Genomic DNA, 19,116 nt, shown 5'->3' with positions numbered 1-19,116 from the left:
AAGCATGTCTTGGAACCAAGTTCTCTCAAGACAAAAAGAATGAAATATAGAAAGGAGAACTTGGTCAACTTGGGCGGAAAAGACACAATGTTGAAACTAACACACGAATACGGAACGAGTTTGTATTATTGCTTTGTGATTGCTAAGCAATTTTCTTATATATCGTATATATTATATGTAGAAGGTATAAATCACTCACAAGTTAGAATATATCGTATATGTTCTGTAACAAATGTAATAAAAATTTATGCATAAATCTTGCGCTCTGATTGGTTGTTTAGCCGTTTTGCACGAGGCTACGAAATCACGCTCTTAACGTATTACAGGTACAGTAAAAACCCGCTAGTAAGAATGTAAATTTTAAGAACCTGTTAGACTAAATGTTAACGTTAGACAGCTAGTTTAAATAGACACCCTCTTTTCGACTCTTTATATGAACCTCTTTAGCCTTAAATTTGGAAATACCGGTAGGTTATTGTTTCCTAAAAATGTTTGCTATAAATTCCTTTCCTGTCGTGAGTCAGAAAATAAGAACCTATTAAGAAGCTAAATAGCCTAAATTTGTGCTACTAAATTATGATTTATGTGAGAACCTGTTAGGGCTAACTTGTAAGAACGGTTCTTACTCGCGGGTTTTTACTGTATTGTAGTTTGTTGGGTTTAGAGTGGAACCCTCGAACCTCCTAAATACCAGAACCAAAGTCGCCCTTTGGATTTGCTTCACTCAGTTGGACACTTGACAACAACAACTGTTTCTTCCTTACATACCCTGATGTAAATCACTGGAAAAAGTTTGAAAGAATTCGAATCCTCCCAATCTCTCTCTTTTACTAACATCAGGTTCAATCTGCAAACGTGCGCGCAATTTTCTAGCCGTTTAATATAAAATCAGGTTACATTCCGCTGTCGTCCATAAACGCAGATCATCTGATCTACTCAAGTCAAAATCAAGTTGCACTGTACTCTTGTTAATGCTGCAGCTATTTAACTAGTATTTGGCAAAAACTTTTCAAAAATGTCTTCAACATTCTGCTCAACGCTTTAAAGACCCAATTGGACACTTCTTCAAGACCGCCAACTGCGAACTTTTAAATCTTCCAAAACAACTTGCTCCAACGAATTAGTAACCACAGAAACGTCGCTCAGTGGAAATATCTTTTCTATACTAAGTTTGTTAATAATCCTGATGAACGCTTCGACGCCTCGTTAATTCAACTTTTCACTGAAATCAGATCAGGTCTTCACGCGCCTTCGAAGCTGTTAATTAAAAAATCAGCTGGCAATTAAAAAACTGCGAAAAACGGAAAGTCTCGCAAAACAGACGCTTTCCGATCCTCGTGAGCTTGTACGACTAGATACCACTTCAAAACGACACAAGGTCAAACTGCAACCATGTATTAAAAGATGAATACATGATCTTGTTAAGAATTTAAGTGTCTTCCTTATCCAGGCCTGTAGGACCATCACCAAAGGTCAGAACAGGATTATCATAAGCATGCCTCGAATCTTCCGGGGCGCTCTCTCCCTCCAATAAAAGTTCCCGACTTCCAACCGAACCAGATGACTTGGGAATACCTTCTTTGGGTTCAGCGACAGCTATTTCTTTCTGTGAGAGCTTTGGAAGGTTCTTCCACTCCGGCAAACCCATAGTGCCAACATTGAACTTTTCTTCTTTAGAATCACCGTTGGCCGCCGCTCTTGGTTTACCACCGGCGTTGGCGGGGGGCAGGTCAAACGGGTAGGCCCCGGCTCCTGCCTGAAATTCATCCTCGGCGTCAGGGTCTGCGGCTGTGGCATCTTTTTCCACAGGCTCACCATAATAGTTCACCCTGGAGTAGTAGCTGTTCGCGCGAGGTATGCCTTGAAATCGCCTCAGTTCATAATTTGTTTCGTTGGTGAGGTAGAAACTTCCTTCGCGCCGATCCCGACGGCATCGCACAATCAGCACAATGATTCCAACGATGAAGATAAATCCCATCAGTGCACCAAATGTAATGTAAAGGATAAACGCGATTTCATTCTTAGATTCAGTTGTGGGCACCACGGTAGATCGTATTGTCGGCCGTACAACTTCTAATTTACTTGCTTTGAAGATTTTGTTGTTCACTGTTACACGGATATTGCCGTTTTCGACTAGTTTCTTCAACTCTTGTGAGACATTTGGCTTTCCGCTTGCTCCAGTAATTGTAAAAGTAACTAATATTGACCCGCACGCAACGTCGCTGACAACAATGGTCGATTCTAGGATGCCGAGTTTTGTAGCTACTACAGTCACAAACTCCTTTCGAAATTTTTCCTCTGCCTCTTCTTTCCCGACAACGTCATTACAGTCACCTTCAAACTCGACAACAATGGTCTCATTTTCATAAACAGGGGGTCGTTTTGTGACAACTGCGTGCGAGGATGAAGGAAGCGGTGGTCTTTTTGTGGACGTAGGGAAGATAACGGCAGAAGTAGACAATTGCATTGATCTTGGTGCCACAGAACTGGATAAGAGTTTTAGAGAGGTAGCACTTGCTTCAACAGAGCTTGTGGAAGGTAACTTGGTACTACCTACAGGTGCAGAAGGGGAAACGATTGCTTGTGAAGTGGAAACAGACAAAGTTTTCCTGATCGACGTTGAAGGGACAACTGGAGAACTTGTAACTGGAGCCTTGAGACTGGCAGTTGCAGAAGTGTTCGTGGGTCTGACAACTGGAGCACTTGTAACTGGAGGTGTGAGACTTGCAGTTGTAGAAGTGTTCGTGGGTCTGGACAACTGGAGCACTTGTAACTGGAGGTGTGAGACTTGCAGTTGTAAAAGTGTTCGTGGGTCTGACAACTGGAGCACTTGTAACTGGAGGTGTGAGACTTGCAGTTGTAGAAGTGTTCGTTGGTCTGACAACTGGAGCACTTGTAACTGGAGGTGTGAGACTGGCAGTTGTAAAAGTGTTCGTGGGTCTGACAACTGGAGCACTTGTAACTGGAGGTGTGAGACTTGCAGTTGTAGAAGTGTTTGTGGGTCTGACAACTGGAGCACTTGTAACTGGAGGTGTGAGACTTGCAGTTGTAGAAGTGTTCGTTGGTCTGACAACTGGAGCACTTGTAACTGGAGGTGTGAGACTTGCAGTTGTAGAAGTGTTCGTGGGTCTGACAACTGGAGCACTTGTAACTGGAGGTGTGAGACTTGCAGTTGTAGAAGTGTTCGCGGGTCTGACAACTGGAGCACTTGTAACTGGAGGTGTGAGACTTGCAGTTGTAGAAGTGTTCGTGGGTCTGACAACTGGAGAACTTGTAACTGGAGGTGTGAGACTTGCAGTTGTAGAAGTGTTCGTGGGTCTGGCAACTGGAGCACTTGTAACTGGAGGTGTGAGACTGGCAGTTGTAGAAGTGTTTGTGGGTCTGGCAACTGGAGCACTTGTAACTGGAGGTGTGAGACTTGCAGTTGTAGAAGTGTTCGTGGGTCTGACAACTGGAGAACTTGTAACTGGAGCCTTGAGACTGGCAGTTGTAAAAGTGTTTGTGGGTCCGACAACTGGAGAACTTGTAACTGGAGGTGTGAGACTTGCAGTTGTAGAAGTGTTCGTGGGTCTGGCAACTGGAGCACTTGTAACTGGAGGTGTGAGACTGGCAGTTGTAGAAGTGTTCGCGGGTCTGGCAACTGGAGCACTTGTAACTGGAGGTGTGAGACTGGCAGTTGTAGAAGTATTCGTGGGTCTGGCAACTGGAGCACTTGTAACTGGAGGTGTGAGACTTGCAGTTGTAGAAGTGTTCGTGGGTCTGGACAACTGGAGAACTTGTAACTGGAGCCTTGAGACTGGCAGTTGTAAAAGTGTTTGTGGGTCCGACAACTGGAGAACTTGTAACTGGAGCTGTGAGGCTGGCAGTTGTAGAAGTGTTCATGGGTCTGACAACTGGAGCACTTGTAACTGGAGGTGTGAGACTGGCAGTTGTAGAAGTGTTCGTGGGTCTGACAACTGGAGAACTTGTAACTGGAGCCTTGAGACTGGCAGTTGTAAAAGTGTTTGTGGGTCCGACAACTGGAGAACTTGTAACTGGACCCCAGCTGTGAGGCTGGCAGTTGTAGAAGTGTTCATGGGTCTGACAAGTGGAGAACTTGTAACTGGAGCTGGCACATTGCCAACTGTGGCAGCATTCCTCTTTTCTCTGTGGTGGAGATCATCCTTCACTCTTTGAAAAACTTCCATAACTGCACGCTCAAGATTCCTTGAAGAAATTAAATTAACTCTTCTTAAGGCAGAACGATCACCATCGTCGTCAAGTCTACCTGGCCAAAGATTTAAGTCTCCCGGTGACGTAAGTAAAACTTCGTTCTAGAACAAAAATAACAACATTACAGTTACAGTATGCCGTAAGATGGTTGTAAGACAATATATAAAAATGTTTAGAGAGTCTCGCAAGGATTAATTTTAAGCACAAATACACCCTGAGTGTTCTCGAATCAACCATAGTCGTTCAAGATTCTGGTGGTTTTTTTTTTAAGAGCAACACCGTAAAAAGCAGTTAAGAATGTTTTAGGTGTGTTTCCCAGCACCTGGCATCGGTTGCTTATTCATAGGAAGCCCACACAAATAGAGCGACTGCTGATGTTCAAAATATTTTAATTATAAAGGAATGTATGGGAAACGTTCAAACGTTACTATAAGCATGAACTATAGCGAGTAATTTTGACATTTATGTTAAAAAAACGTAAACTTCTTTCAATCGTTGTGCGTTGTCGTCCTTGTAGCTCAAAACGGCGAATTTTAGCGGAGCTTCACAGCGGCGCGAAGGGCTGCAGAGCTGTCAATACAAGGTGTCCGCTGCACAGTATCACGGGACTATATCGCGGGCTCAGGTGTTGGATCACGGGCTCAAGTCCAATTTTTTTTCTCTCTATGGTCAGTAGCCTGCGATATAACCGGGGTTTTGTTCGTCTGCAACGCAGGCTATATGGTCAGTGACTTCAGAAATTTAAATAAAGGCAAAGTGAATTACCGGGCAGCTCCGCTTTTAAGGTGGCTCGACCCAGATTTTTTCTAGCGATACCTATCAACTTTGAAACCCTCAAACTTAAAGGGATTAATGTCAATGAAATATCCACTATATCACATCGATTATACATAGACTGAACTGCAATATGATATAAATTTTTGGGAGATGAGAATGAATATCACGTGACAATGACGTCACACAGGTTTTTGCTCTGAATCGAATTTTAGCCCGTAACTGCATTTTCTCTCGAGATCCTCCACGCTACGTATACCTTGGGTGTTTGCCTTCAGCTCTGGCGAGTTTCATCGAAATCTACAAGAGGAATTTTGAAATATCTTGGAATTTGTTTTTAGATGGTTAACCGTATGTCATTGACATTAATCCCTTTAAGTATGAGGGTTTCAAAGTTGATAGGTATCGCTAGAAAAAAACTGGGTCGAGCCAACAAAAAAACTATTTAATAGCTATTTAGTGGGTTTTTGCGATGCTGCCTGAGCTTTCACCGCGGTCAAACGTCTCAGGCAGGTTTTCTTTCCATTTCGCCGTTTTTTGTTCAAATTTGAAGTGTTATTACGAGCAAGGATAGATAAAAATAGTTGCCGAGTGAAAGCATAATCCCATTCAGTCAGGTAAACCAGTGTTTTTACTTTTTAAATGTTTCGAATCCGAACCAAAGTGCTTTGACAAATGGCGCCGAAAAGTCCGCATATCGCTATTTTCAAACACGTAGAACTTTTTTTAGTAAAGCTCCAAAAAACTTAGTAAACCCTTAGGATACCGCTTATGTATCGAACTTTGAACTGTGAAAATTAAAACCTTGTCTTTGCAGTGCTTATTTTTTGCATATTTCTGTCGTTTGACCGCGGTGGAGCCTGTGCTAGCCTGCGTAGCTGGCGGGATTTTCTCGTGGCTCTGCTCCAATTCCCTCGCAGCTCTGCGGTTCCATCTTTCCCGTCTGCATAAACAAAGCACTCGCATTTGGTCAGAAAACCTGCCAGCTACACAGGCTAGGCTGTGCTGGTCTACTGTACGTACTACTGTACATAAATTAATACGTACAGAATTATGTACGACAAGGCACATACGATTGAAGTAAGTTTACGTTAATTTTGAACATAAATGTCAATATTACTCGCTATAGTTCGTGCTTATAATTAAGAACGTTTGAAAGTTCCCAATACATTCCTTTATAATTTTGAACAACAGTCGCTCTATTTGTGTGGGCTACCTGTGGCTTATTCTGAGCAATTGGCTCATTGCCGATGCATCGTTTGGGTTTTTTTGTGGTTGACCTGGAGTGTTAAACATTTAGCAATTTACAGGAGAAAAACGGGTCTGAATGAAACGGTGCAAATCATGTACTGCTTAATGTTATGGCGTGCAAAAAACGACACAAGACCGTGTTGTTGGGCAATAGTGGGCAGGGAATGTATTGGCAAGGTTCGGATAAACCCACCGACCGGATAAAAACCCACCGGATGGGGGGGCCTTGGCACATGGCGCCATGCCGAGGGGGTGCCCCGTGCCTGTACTGCAAGGAGGACATTGTTGCTGGAATAATTACGTGGGGCCAAGTTAACCCAGCCAGAGTAACAAATGTCCCCTCCCTGACGGGGCTCCAGCACAGCAAATGCACTATAATGACTTTAAATAAACTTATGGGCGGGGAATTGCTGCCTGCGGCACCCCTTGAGTGAACAATGATAAACAAGCCCTGGGAACGAGGTTGAGGGAAAACGCTTGGAGCAAGGTACGAACTTGCAGAACACAGAGAAGGGTGAAAGTGATTACTCGCATGGAATGTTACGCTTGAATAACGATAACCAAATAAGGGAATGAATGTGCGGATGAGAACCGCAGAGATGCCTTTATGAGGCGTGGGGGAAACATGCTTGAATGGAATAATAGTAATTCGTCTCAACCTCGTTCCCAGGGTCTCTCTCTCCCCGCCCCCCAGAGTGAGAGAAGAGAGACCCAGGTTGGGTCTGGTCACGTGCCCCCCAGAATCTGAGTGGTGACAAAAAGATTGTTAGAGGGAGGGGTGACTTAGAATGTATTTTGTCAATACTAAGCCCACGGGAGAGCAGAAAGTGTTGCCACCAGAATAAATGTTTTCACCGCAAAGGTCACAGTTACGGACATTACACATAATTATTGTAAATATCTTAGCTTCGGGAAGGGTGATCAGGAATTGTTCACTGTGGCCAAGGATGTTAATTATGATGAACCTTTTCCACATTGTATCTATCTATCCATTTGTATGATCGTGAGCAGTGTAGTAGCCTCGCTTGGAATGCGACAAAGGTTCTTGACATTAAAAGACCCCTCCCTAATGTTCTCAATTGTCCAGGAGGCACATGACCAGACCCAACCCTGGGAACGAAGTTGAATTCGTCTGAGGACATTCTCGTCCCCATAGCCTTTTCGTTTCTCTAAGCTGGCTGCGCCTTGGCACGAGAAAACAAAAGGCTCTGGGGACACAGGATTTCCAGTCCTAGATTCTAGGACTTCCGGTCTTCATGTATGCAGTCATGACCTTTCAAAATAATGTATGAGAGAGTCGTTACGTTTTCAACTTCCGTTTAGGGATTCTTTGTTCCAAACAGCCAATCAAAAAAATTTGAATTAATTCAAAAATCCTATGTCCCCAGAGCCCTTCATTTTCTCGTGCCAAGCCGGCTAAGAGAAACGAAAGGGCTATGGGGACGAGAATGGTCTGAGGATTTCTAACTTTTGACTTTTCAAACTATGGCCCGGTAACACCATAAAAAATACTTGAGAAAAAAGTCTCCCTTAAAGGAAATTTAAAAATTTACAAAATAATGAAATTTTTTGTTGTATATATGCATACTTTATATAAATTAAAAAGGTTAGCATTTGTATTTATCAGAATAAAAAGAAAAATGGATTACCACTGCATCTGCTGCCATATTATCACCATGAATCATCCATATCATTAGTTTGGTCTCCAAGGGTAACACTCCTTATAAAGAAAACAATCCAAACCAATTGTCAATTAATGTCCCTGTTCCGTGATTGCTGTGTATCCTGACAGCTTGTTTGGTATGATATTAAAAACGAATATTATTGCAGCCATAAAGACAAACAATAATAAGAGAAAAGACGCACACATGTTTGGCGTAATGTGGGGGGACACATCCCTGCGGTTAGCATACCAATCGACTTAGAGTTGCATGACCTTTTAAAGCCTCACTTATCTCCAGTGCAGCCCCGCACTGGGATCAGAAGAGTATATTGGCAGGTCAATATAAAAGCATGTGACCTCAAATACAATGATCTAATAGACAGGGCTCAAAAACGGCTGAACATGCGCAGTAAGATCCTAGCCGTCTTCCCGCCATTCGAGTTTCAAAATGGCGGACGACGAATCAAAAACGAACACGTAATGGTGATGGCAATTTGCAACATCTTGCTCGCTCAAGGCCCCTCAAAACAACTCGGCTAATCTCTTCAATCACTCGTGTTGATGTTTTGACTCTGATCGAAAGGATCGAAACGATATTTTCAGTTTTATAAGGCGATGAAGACACCTCATCTGAGAAGTAACTTTCAGTTTTTCCAAATTCACCCAAGGTAAAGTTTTGCCTTCAACTAAGGTCATGTCAAGTCCGCTAAGGTTTTTAACAGCACTAAATTGCAGCTTGTTAATTTCTACGGAACATATCAAATATGACTTTTTTTCGTTCTTATGAAAATTTTTAATTGCTTGTTGTTCATGGACTTCGTTATGGTTGACAAAATATGGAAAGATGGAGGAAGAATCCGAAAGTAGAACACACTAATGGCTGCTCTTATTGTGTTTTTAGCTTCTGTGCTATTCATTCGTCTTTAGTTTTGCCGCTTTTGAGTTGTATGCCGATAGCTCAAGACTTTATGTACAGTGTATAAACGTATATTATGTATGAAATGCATCTTGAAAGATCAAATAAATTGTTATTTGATTATTTTATTTCTTGTTGTGGTGTATGATGATATGTCTAATGCAACTCAATACATAAAACACAAATTTATCCTGTTGAACGAAATTGTAATGTGTGTGTGACTATAAGCTGTGCAATGGCTTTCCCAGACATTAAAGTAGGCTGGTTGTGTTGAACTTAGACTGCTAAAATAAACTCTTTTTATTTGAGGCCCATACATAGAAGTGCAATACATAAATAAAAGGAATTTATGTTATATCCACAACAATTCCTGTGACAAGTAAGGGTTACATTTTCCCCTTCAGTTGAAATTATGCTGTAAATGCAAAGTTACTTTGCTAATATTAATAGAAATAACTTAGCAAAATGAATATTTGTTGAAAAACTAAGAACAAACAAACAAACAAACAAAAAGTGAATTGAGTGGGGGAGAATATGCTTCAGAAAAAATTTCAAGGTTTAATTATTACATTCGTATACAATTGCAACTGTCAACTTGTAGACTAAGCCCTAACTTAAGAGCAGACATGGTATCATCAACTCTTTATTGGTGACTATTATTTTGCACTAACAATTTCTTGTATAACACAAAAGAATAATTATTATAAAATGTGAAAACATTTCATTTCCTTCATTGACCCTCAAAAGGATATGACATTAAAATTATAATCTTGTGTTCTGGTTGCTATACACAATATTTTACCAAGCTCACTTAATGTGTAGTGTAGGCCTCATAGGTTTATCATAAACTTGGATGGCTACTGGCTTCCAGTTTCCATCTTTAATTCATAAAGCTCAGAATTTTTCTTTGTCCCATACTTGTGTCATTGTTGAAAAATACATCTTTATCTCATATGCCTGTAGTCCTTAAGCTTATTCAATTATGTAGCTTACACTGTGTTGGATGGGTGCTACAGAGCACTATTCTCTATTGAACATGAAGAGCTGTTCCTAGCAAGAACAGCAGAAGGAGCAGAAAGAGAGCTCCAAGAGCAGGGAATGACCCAACTCAGAACCAATATCAAAACTGCAGTTGTCCACAATTACTCTGATCAACAAAGAGCTGCCTTAAACCATCAAAAAAAAATTGAAAGGAAGATGAGCAGGAAGCCTTTAGTCAAGGTCACACTGAATACCGTAAAATCCCAGTTATAAGCCCGGGGCTTATACAACCTCGTAAGGTGTTTTGAATGATCTCTTAACCGGGGGGCTTATAAGCTGAATAAAAAAAATGTTTTGAAATAAGCTACAGCAGCATTGATTAAAATAAGTCAAATTTATTTCAATATTTAGAATGGTATAGGGAAAGGGAGGCTAATATCCAGGAAGGGGGGGGCTTATAGTCGGAGGTAGATGGGCATATATAACAGGGGGGTTATAACACATGATTTCATGGTACTCCTCTTCATCACAAATAAGTGCCCCCACCCCCTGTTATAGTCAATACTAAGAGTTCAGTTTAACAGTGAATAAGCCAGAGTAATCTATGAAATTTATTTTTTCATGCCGTACATGCTGTGTATCCCTGAATCATTTTGTAGGATACATTTTTCCATTATTGGTGTTATTTATTTATTGATAAAGATCATATGCATTCTGTTGAATAAAATTACGTGTAACAGATTTATTTGTACAAGAAGTCTATTAGGGCTAAGAGATTATTCCCAAAAAAAATCCTCCCCCTCCCCACAGAAGAAACTCTACCAATATGGCAGGTTACAGAGAAATATTTCTCATGCAGTGTATTTGTATTGTAGGGCACTGAATCCTTAAAATAATCCTATACACTGTAAAGAGACTATTATCTGTACACATGCTAAGTTATGGCTGTTATTCTGTAATTGCCATCAGTTGTCTTGTTGCTCTTATTTTTGCTCTTATTGGTAGTCTATAGTTGAGTTTCATCTGTACTAACATAACACTTTCTTAACACCTTAAGCAACTAATTATATAACAGTAATAAATTAAACCATAGTCAAGTATGCTTTTAAAACTAAGAATGGAAGAGCTTGCTAAAACATTTAACAGGTAATGTTCATTTAAAAACAGGGGGGCTGACTAGTGACTTTAAGTAGGGGGGCTTTAGACATTTTTCTCTTAGGGCCTGTTTACATGGAGGGAGGGTGCCCCGGCTAACCGAGTTACCCGGCTAGAAGGGATGAAACATAGCCCGCCTTTACATGCAGAATTCACAGCCCTTCTACCCGAGTTGAGACAGCGTCATTGAAGCGTGTCACAGCGTGGGAAAACCATGTAGCTCCAAATGATTGAAGAAAAATATCACTTTTTACTAAATAATCAAGGCTAGCCGTCTTCAAACCTATTTTATTTTGATGTGCAAGCTCTTAGAACTTTAGTATGTCCATTTAGGGGGGAATTAAATCGAAATTCAACAGTCTTTGGCCACCAAATTGAAATTAAAATTGTTGTTTCGTGAGTTAGGATAATCATTCCTACGAAAATTTCAAATTAATTAGCTGTTACTCAAAGAAAAATTTTCCAGTCAAAAAATTTGGTCAAATAGCACTGTTTGGTTCCAGAATTTATACATTTTATGCCATTAACTTCAAATTTAATTTAAGAACACGCGCGAAGACTTATCCCGGCAAGCCGGGATAGCCCGGGCATAACCGTTTACATGGCAAAAAGCTATCCTGCCTAGAAGGGCGCCCTGGGCAAGCAGACCGAGCCCGTCTTGCATGTAAACGCTTTGATGCGTTCTCTAAAGAAATGTATGAAAAGTTGGTTCGCCCAGGGTAACTCGGTTAGCCGGGGCACCCGTCTTCCATGTAAACAGGCCCTTTAGTAAGCCTTTATTTTTTCAGAAACAAATTGGGAGGGGGGGGGGGCGGCTACGCGGTCCCTGAAAAAAAACAGACGTTTCTGAAAAGAAGACAGAATAATGCAAGCGAATGATAGAGACTTAAAATTAGGTCACTACAAAGTAATGATTCCTTGAAGCACTAAGCTAATTTTTATTGATGCGTTTATTAAATAATTATTAGGAACATTTTGAACACCTACATGTAGTTGCATCTCGACATGTACAGCATGTAAACATGTATTACCAGGGTTGACTAATTGCTCCTTAAAACTAAAATAAATAAAATCAATAGCTATAGTGAAAACAAAAGTCAAAGAGCTAGTTTTCAAATTAACGAAAATTTGTCAAGAAAAAGATGTTAGAGTTGAAGACATCACTGCCTAATGACTTTAAAATAGAGAGATCTTGGTTAACAGACACTGTACATGCATGTTTCAATTTTATATTATTCATAATATTTTAAACTCACACAAAAGAGACAGATTCGTGTCATTTTAAGCATCTTACACAGTGTATATATAACTTCATGAGTGCAATATAAATGTTCTTAAGTATCTTTGAACTTAAATATTAGATACCTAGTGGAAGGGGAAGATAATGATGATGCAAACGAACACGGAGAACGAAGGATAAGCTTTGAAAATGGTGACGATAAGGACGAGAGCGATTCCGATGGTTCATCTTGCGACCACCACGAAGGTTCTGACTTTGACGAGGAGTCACATCACTTGAAAATTTCCAAGATAAAGGACAAGGCCCTTCCCCGTTTTACAGACTATACAGTGTTTGAAAATATGCAGCTTAATCCATGGAGAAGGTAGAACATTGAAGCCAAAAGTGTTACGCACGCTCGCCAGTTTAACATGTGCACGGCTGATGTCCAGAGTGGATTGGAAAATAAATCGAGTTTCAAATCATCACAGAAAATCGGCTCATGCCTTGAACTAGTAGACTCACACTGGAAATGTCATTTTAAAACAAAAACGGCCTTTTTGCAAGCCAGTTCAAACACAAACAATGCATGTGACTCACGCCATTTTGAATCGCTGACCCATGTTTCCGCGTAATCGTTCCTTTGGTAAACCATTTCATTGACCTATCAGCACAGCAATGATTCAAGGTAGAGTCAGCTACTGGTCTTATCACTTCTAGTGTCCATGTTAGCCGATTTTATTCGGTAGTACGACCGTATAAACAGTAAAAATACTCTCAGTGAGACCGAACACTTTCAATCGATTTCAATTTGTGATCGCAGGCTCTCATTGAAAAGCATGCGCACTTAGGCGTCATTCGCCATGAAACGTCATAAAAATTCGACCAATCAGCCGTTTTTGAGCCCTGTCGATCTAATAAAGCCTCACTTATCTCCAGCACTACCGCACTGGTGACGGACAAGAGTATTGGCAGGTCAAATTGACGGTCAAACTGAACATGTGACCTTCTAAGCCTCACCTATCTCCCCGGCACTCATGGGTAAGCCAGTGCCGGATCGGACAAGATATTGGCAGGTGCACAAATGAAAGGGCAGAAACAATGCCCAAAGCTTGGGGGTTTAAGTCGCTTCCATTAGACTTAACCGCCAACCCCGAAGGAGGTGACCCCCAAGTTTATTGATAAACAAGCAACCTCCATAAAGGGAGGGAGGGTGGGAAAATTTTCTTTTCTACAACAAATGCTTACTGATTACAGCACACCATGAAGGGAAGTGCTTTTACATTGAATCATACTGCTTTTATAGCTAGACATGGCTATGGTTGCAACCAATAGAAAATTGCCATCTTGCAGATCATGCTGTGACAAGACTAGACAGTGTTGTGCAATATAGATGAAACAATAACCTAATTCAAGGTACCCAACTAAACTAAGCAGGAAAACAAAGACATTGTGTCATTGCCACCAAACATGTAACGTAATTAAATACAGTACCTAATAAACTAATAAGGGATTTGCACGTCACGCTCCATTAACTGCGTTTTACTGCTTGTGCCGTAAAACTTTCTTAAAATATATACATCCTGCATCCTAACTTTTCCCTAGCAAATTATATTACAAAATTCTAACTGGTGAGCATGTTTGACCATTAAAAGGTCTAATTTGGTGGACCAGCTTATTTATCAGAAGGAATTTTGTGTTTCAAATATGTGCTACTGCATAGCAAAACTCTTAAAACATAACTAGAGGGAGAGCAGAGATAGCACAGTGGTGAGATAGCTGACTTCCCACTAACGCGGCCCAGTGTCATACGTGGGTTGAGTTTGTTGTTGGTTCTTGTCCTTGCTCTGAGGGTTTTTCTCCAGGTTCTCCGGTTTTCCTCCCTCCACAAAAACCAACACTTCTGAATTCCAATTTGATTTGGAATCTGAGGGCCTGAACCCCTGGAACCCTCCCCTGGCTAGGCCACTGAAAATGCTAACATGATTAGGCTGAAAATCAGATGGTTAATGAAGTAATATGTACAGCAAATATTTTGATGATAATTAACAAAACAGATTTATTCAATCATACCATTTCTCTCTGCAGAAATCAATATCTGTGGAACATCTGTGTTATCAGCCACACAAATAATAACACTTGGGTTCTCTTCTAACAACCATGGCAGAATTTCTTTTCTTGAAATAGACCAGAATGTCCTGTACAAAAAAACAACAACAAATCAGTAAACAACTCTTAATGAATTAAAGTAACAAGTAGAAGATATAAAGATGAGATCTGTTATAAAGGTTGTTCATCTATTAATCAAGAAAACACATTTTTATGAGGTCAGCGGTTTTTTCCAATAACTAGAGGGGTGGGGAGGGGTGTGAGTTTTGCACATCCATGCTTTCAGTCTAACTTGTTTGGGGAACCTGAAATTTGTAAGTTGTTGATCAAGTTCACATACTATTTTAACTCTTTCGCTGCGGTTGTCGAGAAAACTCGACATTTCATTTCGTGACTCTGAGTGCGGATGTCGAGTTTTCTCGACATGATAAACAATCCCAGATTTCCTTTCGAAACTGTCTTCAATAGGGACGCTATGATCAATAATTACTTCAGATACCCTCTAAGAGAACTTGAAAGCGTGACAAGCACGATCTTTTTCCGTTTGCATATAATGGCGGAGTATTATCGACAAATTCATGTTACAATGTTGCTGTTTACGGCCAAAGGACATTTAAACATGGCGTCGAATGAGAAATTTTCAATCGAGGAGTGCTTCGGAGAAGATTCTAACCGACTTTCGCCGAGAATATAACAGTTGTGGTTAACGAATCAAGCGATTTCAACGAACAGATTGAGTATTTGAGACGCGGCTATTGCAAACAATGGTTTCAACCTTCACGCTTGGGAAGGAAGCTATCAGATGGCGAACGAAATTGCTGAAAGGACCAAAATGCAATGAATTTATGAAAAGGTTGCTTTTTACGATGTAGAATTATGTTAGGCACATTTCCTGAAAATCTTAATTAAATTGCTTGAATAGAACGAAAGATACTGTTGAATATGATGCGTGACTGTGTGATTCAACGCACTGTGAAAAAAATGCAGCACTGCGGGGGAGTAAGGTCAACAGAAAAGTCAGCAGCGAAAGAGTTAAGCCTAATCTCTAATTTGTATACCCAAGCTACATCACAAGAATATAACTCCTGGAAGAGTTATGAAGAACCTTACCCCTCCCCCGAAAAATGTACCCCAACATAATTTACTGTCACCAGTACAGGGTTTTAATCTTTTGTTAACTCCATTGTCAGAACTTTACCCTACAAAACAAGCTGTAATCTTTCATATAGTACGGTCTATTTTTCTAAGCATTAATGGGGTGCAAAGCGGTCAAGCCTGAAATTCCCGCTTCGACCTACGAGGCAAATATTTGTATAAACAACAAATATTTTGCATGAAGCAAAATTAAATTATCTCAATATTTTCCCTACTAAACTGTTTATTAAAAATTAAAGCTACTCAAAATATCTTTGCTTAAAGCAGCAATATCACAGCAAAAAAACGTACTGTACTGCTGCAAAAACTTCCCGGACAAGAAGCTTATATTAACACAAGCTTATATAATTAGCGCGTGATCCAGTGTGATCAGGGCATTCGCATAAACTCACGCTGTGTGTTGACAATAAAACATTTTCTGCATTCGTTCGCCAAAATAGAGTCTCGAGCGTTATTTTAAATAATTTATGAGGATAAAGAACGCTACCCTTTTCAAATAAATTATAACACACTGTTTATAGATCACACGACATTTTCTCGCAGGAAAATAAACTCGTACCTGGCTCAATTTTAAATTTGTTTCCGATGGAGACATATCATATTAATTCACGCAAACAGTACAGAGATCATTCTAGTTGTTTGAGGGCAAATTCCGCGTGTGTAAATGATTTCAAGACAGGGAATTAACCGAGACATTGTAGGTCTTTCTGTGGGAATCAAGAATCAAAATTGTTGATATTTTCCGCGTTGCTTCCAAATTTTGTAAATTTCCAAATAAGTCGTGTGCATATTGCAAGGGTGGAAATACACTCCTTCGAGTGGGAAAAAAATTGTAGCTGGGTTTTTACATCTTATAATTACTTCGATATGATAATGCGGTCTTTATGAACCCCTTTTTTACCGCAAGAGTGAATTAAACTACCAATGCGTGAAATCGGTATGATTTTCGCGAGCCGAGACAATTGAAATTACACGCTGTTTAAATCTCCAAAACAGTCTTGCATTGCTCAACAATATAACACCTCCTTAAAATAACAGAATGAACAAAGCGATTCTTGCCTCTCTTGTGCTCTCAATAATGTCTTTAACGAGCCGTGAGAATTGATGAAGCGTCCATCCTGTCCGCGCTGAACGATCACCAACCTATTGAATATCTCCGCTAAACCTCTGTCTGCAAACGATGCGTGCAGCTTTTCAACATCAATTGTTGAGTTGCGAAGATCCGTTACCAGAAAAAACCTTGATCCACCCCTTGAGTCGTGTGCTGCAAGAATTGGAAGGAAGATTAATTAAATTTATCGTCAAAAAGCAATGTATTTTTAGGCTTTTTTGCTGAATTTATTCCAGACAGCAGGCATTTGCAACAGTTAGATAAGTTTTAAATCCTGAGTCAACATTCGATGTCCCGCAAATGAATGAACGATCACTCGCTCGATTTCCTTGCGGATGTCTATCTGTCGATAGCGAATGCTTCAACATCTGTAAAATTTTTCTTACCTTTGCTTCCCAAAACACCGACTCCAAGAAACAAAACAAAGAAGGCAAGCATCGTCATCTTGTCGACGAAACCTCACAAACCTTCATTAAACAGAGAAGATGTAATTAAATTCAATAGCACACGGTTTATGTTTTTTGAGCTCCATCTCACAAGCTGCAAATACGATATACTCGTAACACAATCACTATTGTTGTTATTGTTTAGGATTGGAAAAAATACAAGTCAAATATCAGACCTCACGACATGAAATTTACCCTGGGCGCGATCCATTGGACCAAATTTTTCGGAAATTCCGGTACAAAATCAAATGGAACAGAAAGTTTCCGGAAACTCGTTTCGAAAATTTTGGTCAACTTCTGGAGGTTGTCCTCAAATTCCGGAAAATCGGAATTCTCGGAAAATCCTGTTCCATTCGCCACTTTATGCTCGGGCCCAGTTTTTCCCAACCCGGAAATCGACAAAATTCGACATGGCGGTCATTCCAGCTGCTCGACACGGATGATCAGTGTTCGTCTTGTCTTCTTGCGGCAGACAGCTTATAAACTGCGTTATTGGAACACGTGTGCTTAGCAAGCTTTGGTAAGCAGTTCGAAAATACGTGCACACCACGTATAATTGTCTTAAACGAATGCGATAAGAGCACATCTTGTGCATCCAAATGTTTCCGTAGATGTCATAAAAGCAGACGTATGTGTTTCCAGTGTAAACTTTTCGCATTCTTTACGTTTAAAAAAGCGTGGAGCTACGTTTTTGAGCTAAGTGAAAGGATAGATGGCTTCAGAATTTATCAAGAGGGAGTAATATCTTCAGTTTTCTTTACTGTTTGCGGGAATGGAACTAGCCTGGCCGATTCAAGTGGAAAATACCGTTCCATTTGACAGATGAAAATTTCGAAAATTCAAACCGAAAATTTTGGTCCAATGGATCGCGCCCCCTGAATAAGCTCGTTCCGCCCGCTCTGCACAACATACACCGGAGCGAGAAAGCGCGTTTCAAACACCGTGTTGCAACATTCCGAGGATAATTTAGGGGCATACGTCATCCGCGAGTAAATAATAACAAAAAACTTTTAAATCTTCAGTTGTGATCGATCAAATTACTCGGGCAAAAATAAAACAATTCTTGGGAAAAAAAATTAAAAAAATTGACAAAAAACAATATTCAACTAGGCCAAGAGCAGAAAAAACCCTTTTTTAGAAGAGGCTCTTTGATGTCTTTTGAAGCCTCCGATACTTTTAAATTTCTAATTTACAGATTATTCGCGTCAGCATCTCACAGAAAGAATAAATTTTTAATATTTCTCCTGTATATAATATTGCAAACTGTGTTATTTTCTATATTGTCGGAAATCCGCTGTTGTGCGTCTAAATGCTGGCGCCGGTCTCTTCTCAAGCGGTGGTCGAAATTCGCTCAAAATCCTTTTAGTTTTTTGTCTTGTCCTCTGACTGTTGAAACTGTCCGAAGATAATTTCAGACTCCAGCAGCGCTGTAGAATGTCATTCGTTAGTATATATATTCAGGACATGGAACCTTATACGGTTGAATCTCGATAACTCGAACCCTCAGTAACTCGAACTCCCGCTAACTCGAACCTTTTTCGATTCCCCTTCAGGTCATTTTCTTGCTAATTTTACCCTCGATAACTCGAACTCCCGATATCTCGAACCTTTTTCGATTTCCCTTGAAGGTTCGAGTTATCGGGATTCGACTGTAAATGGGTTCTACTGTATATTACAAAGGAACTTGTCTGGATATAAGAATGACATAGTGATACTGCTTGACAACTGGCTAATGTTTACTCAATTGTTGACTTTGTTCGACAGCTGTCCAGTCAAAGATAGTGAACGTTCGCATTAAAATAGTTTACACAAGCATCAGTGCAAACGACAAAGAAAGAATTTTGTTTTGAGCAAAAGTTTTTCAGGCTGTTTTCTGGAGAAAACAGTTAGCGGCGTGAATTTTCTCATCCGGTAACCTGATTATGAACTTCGAATGTGAGATTTCCCTGCAACAGATACTAATTACTAAAACTGTGAATTTTGTTTGCTTACTGTTTATTCCTCAGATTCTCCCAAAAATATACAAATGTTCTGATCTATACTGAATTAACCTTGTTTGATCGTGTACCGTGTGAAAATGGAATTGGATTCACATAGAATTTCGCTTTCTTATAAAGTCCCCTC

The 19,116-nt window shown here is 40.2% G+C and overlaps 1 pseudogene across 1 annotated transcript; it reads right to left on the bottom strand.

Annotated features, from left to right (window-relative positions):
* Positions 1-105: 105 nt before the first annotated feature.
* Positions 106-18,292, bottom strand: LOC144655063 (uncharacterized; annotated as a pseudogene). Its single transcript, XR_013571035.1, has 8 exons — positions 17,871-18,292; positions 17,169-17,191; positions 16,933-17,013; positions 16,495-16,699; positions 14,245-14,369; positions 7,887-7,957; positions 3,903-4,313; positions 106-3,872 (listed from the first exon to the last, which is right to left on the bottom strand). The product of XR_013571035.1 is annotated as an uncharacterized LOC144655063 (transcript).
* Between the last annotated feature and the right edge of the window lie 824 nt (positions 18,293-19,116).

Source organism: Oculina patagonica, chromosome 5, assembly GCF_052425735.1.
Source record: "Oculina patagonica isolate OP01 chromosome 5, crgOcupat, whole genome shotgun sequence".
NCBI lineage: Eukaryota > Metazoa > Cnidaria > Anthozoa > Scleractinia > Oculinidae > Oculina > Oculina patagonica.
The sequence above is the reverse complement of the archived record's forward strand: the minus strand, read 5'-3'. Positions and strand labels throughout refer to the sequence as shown.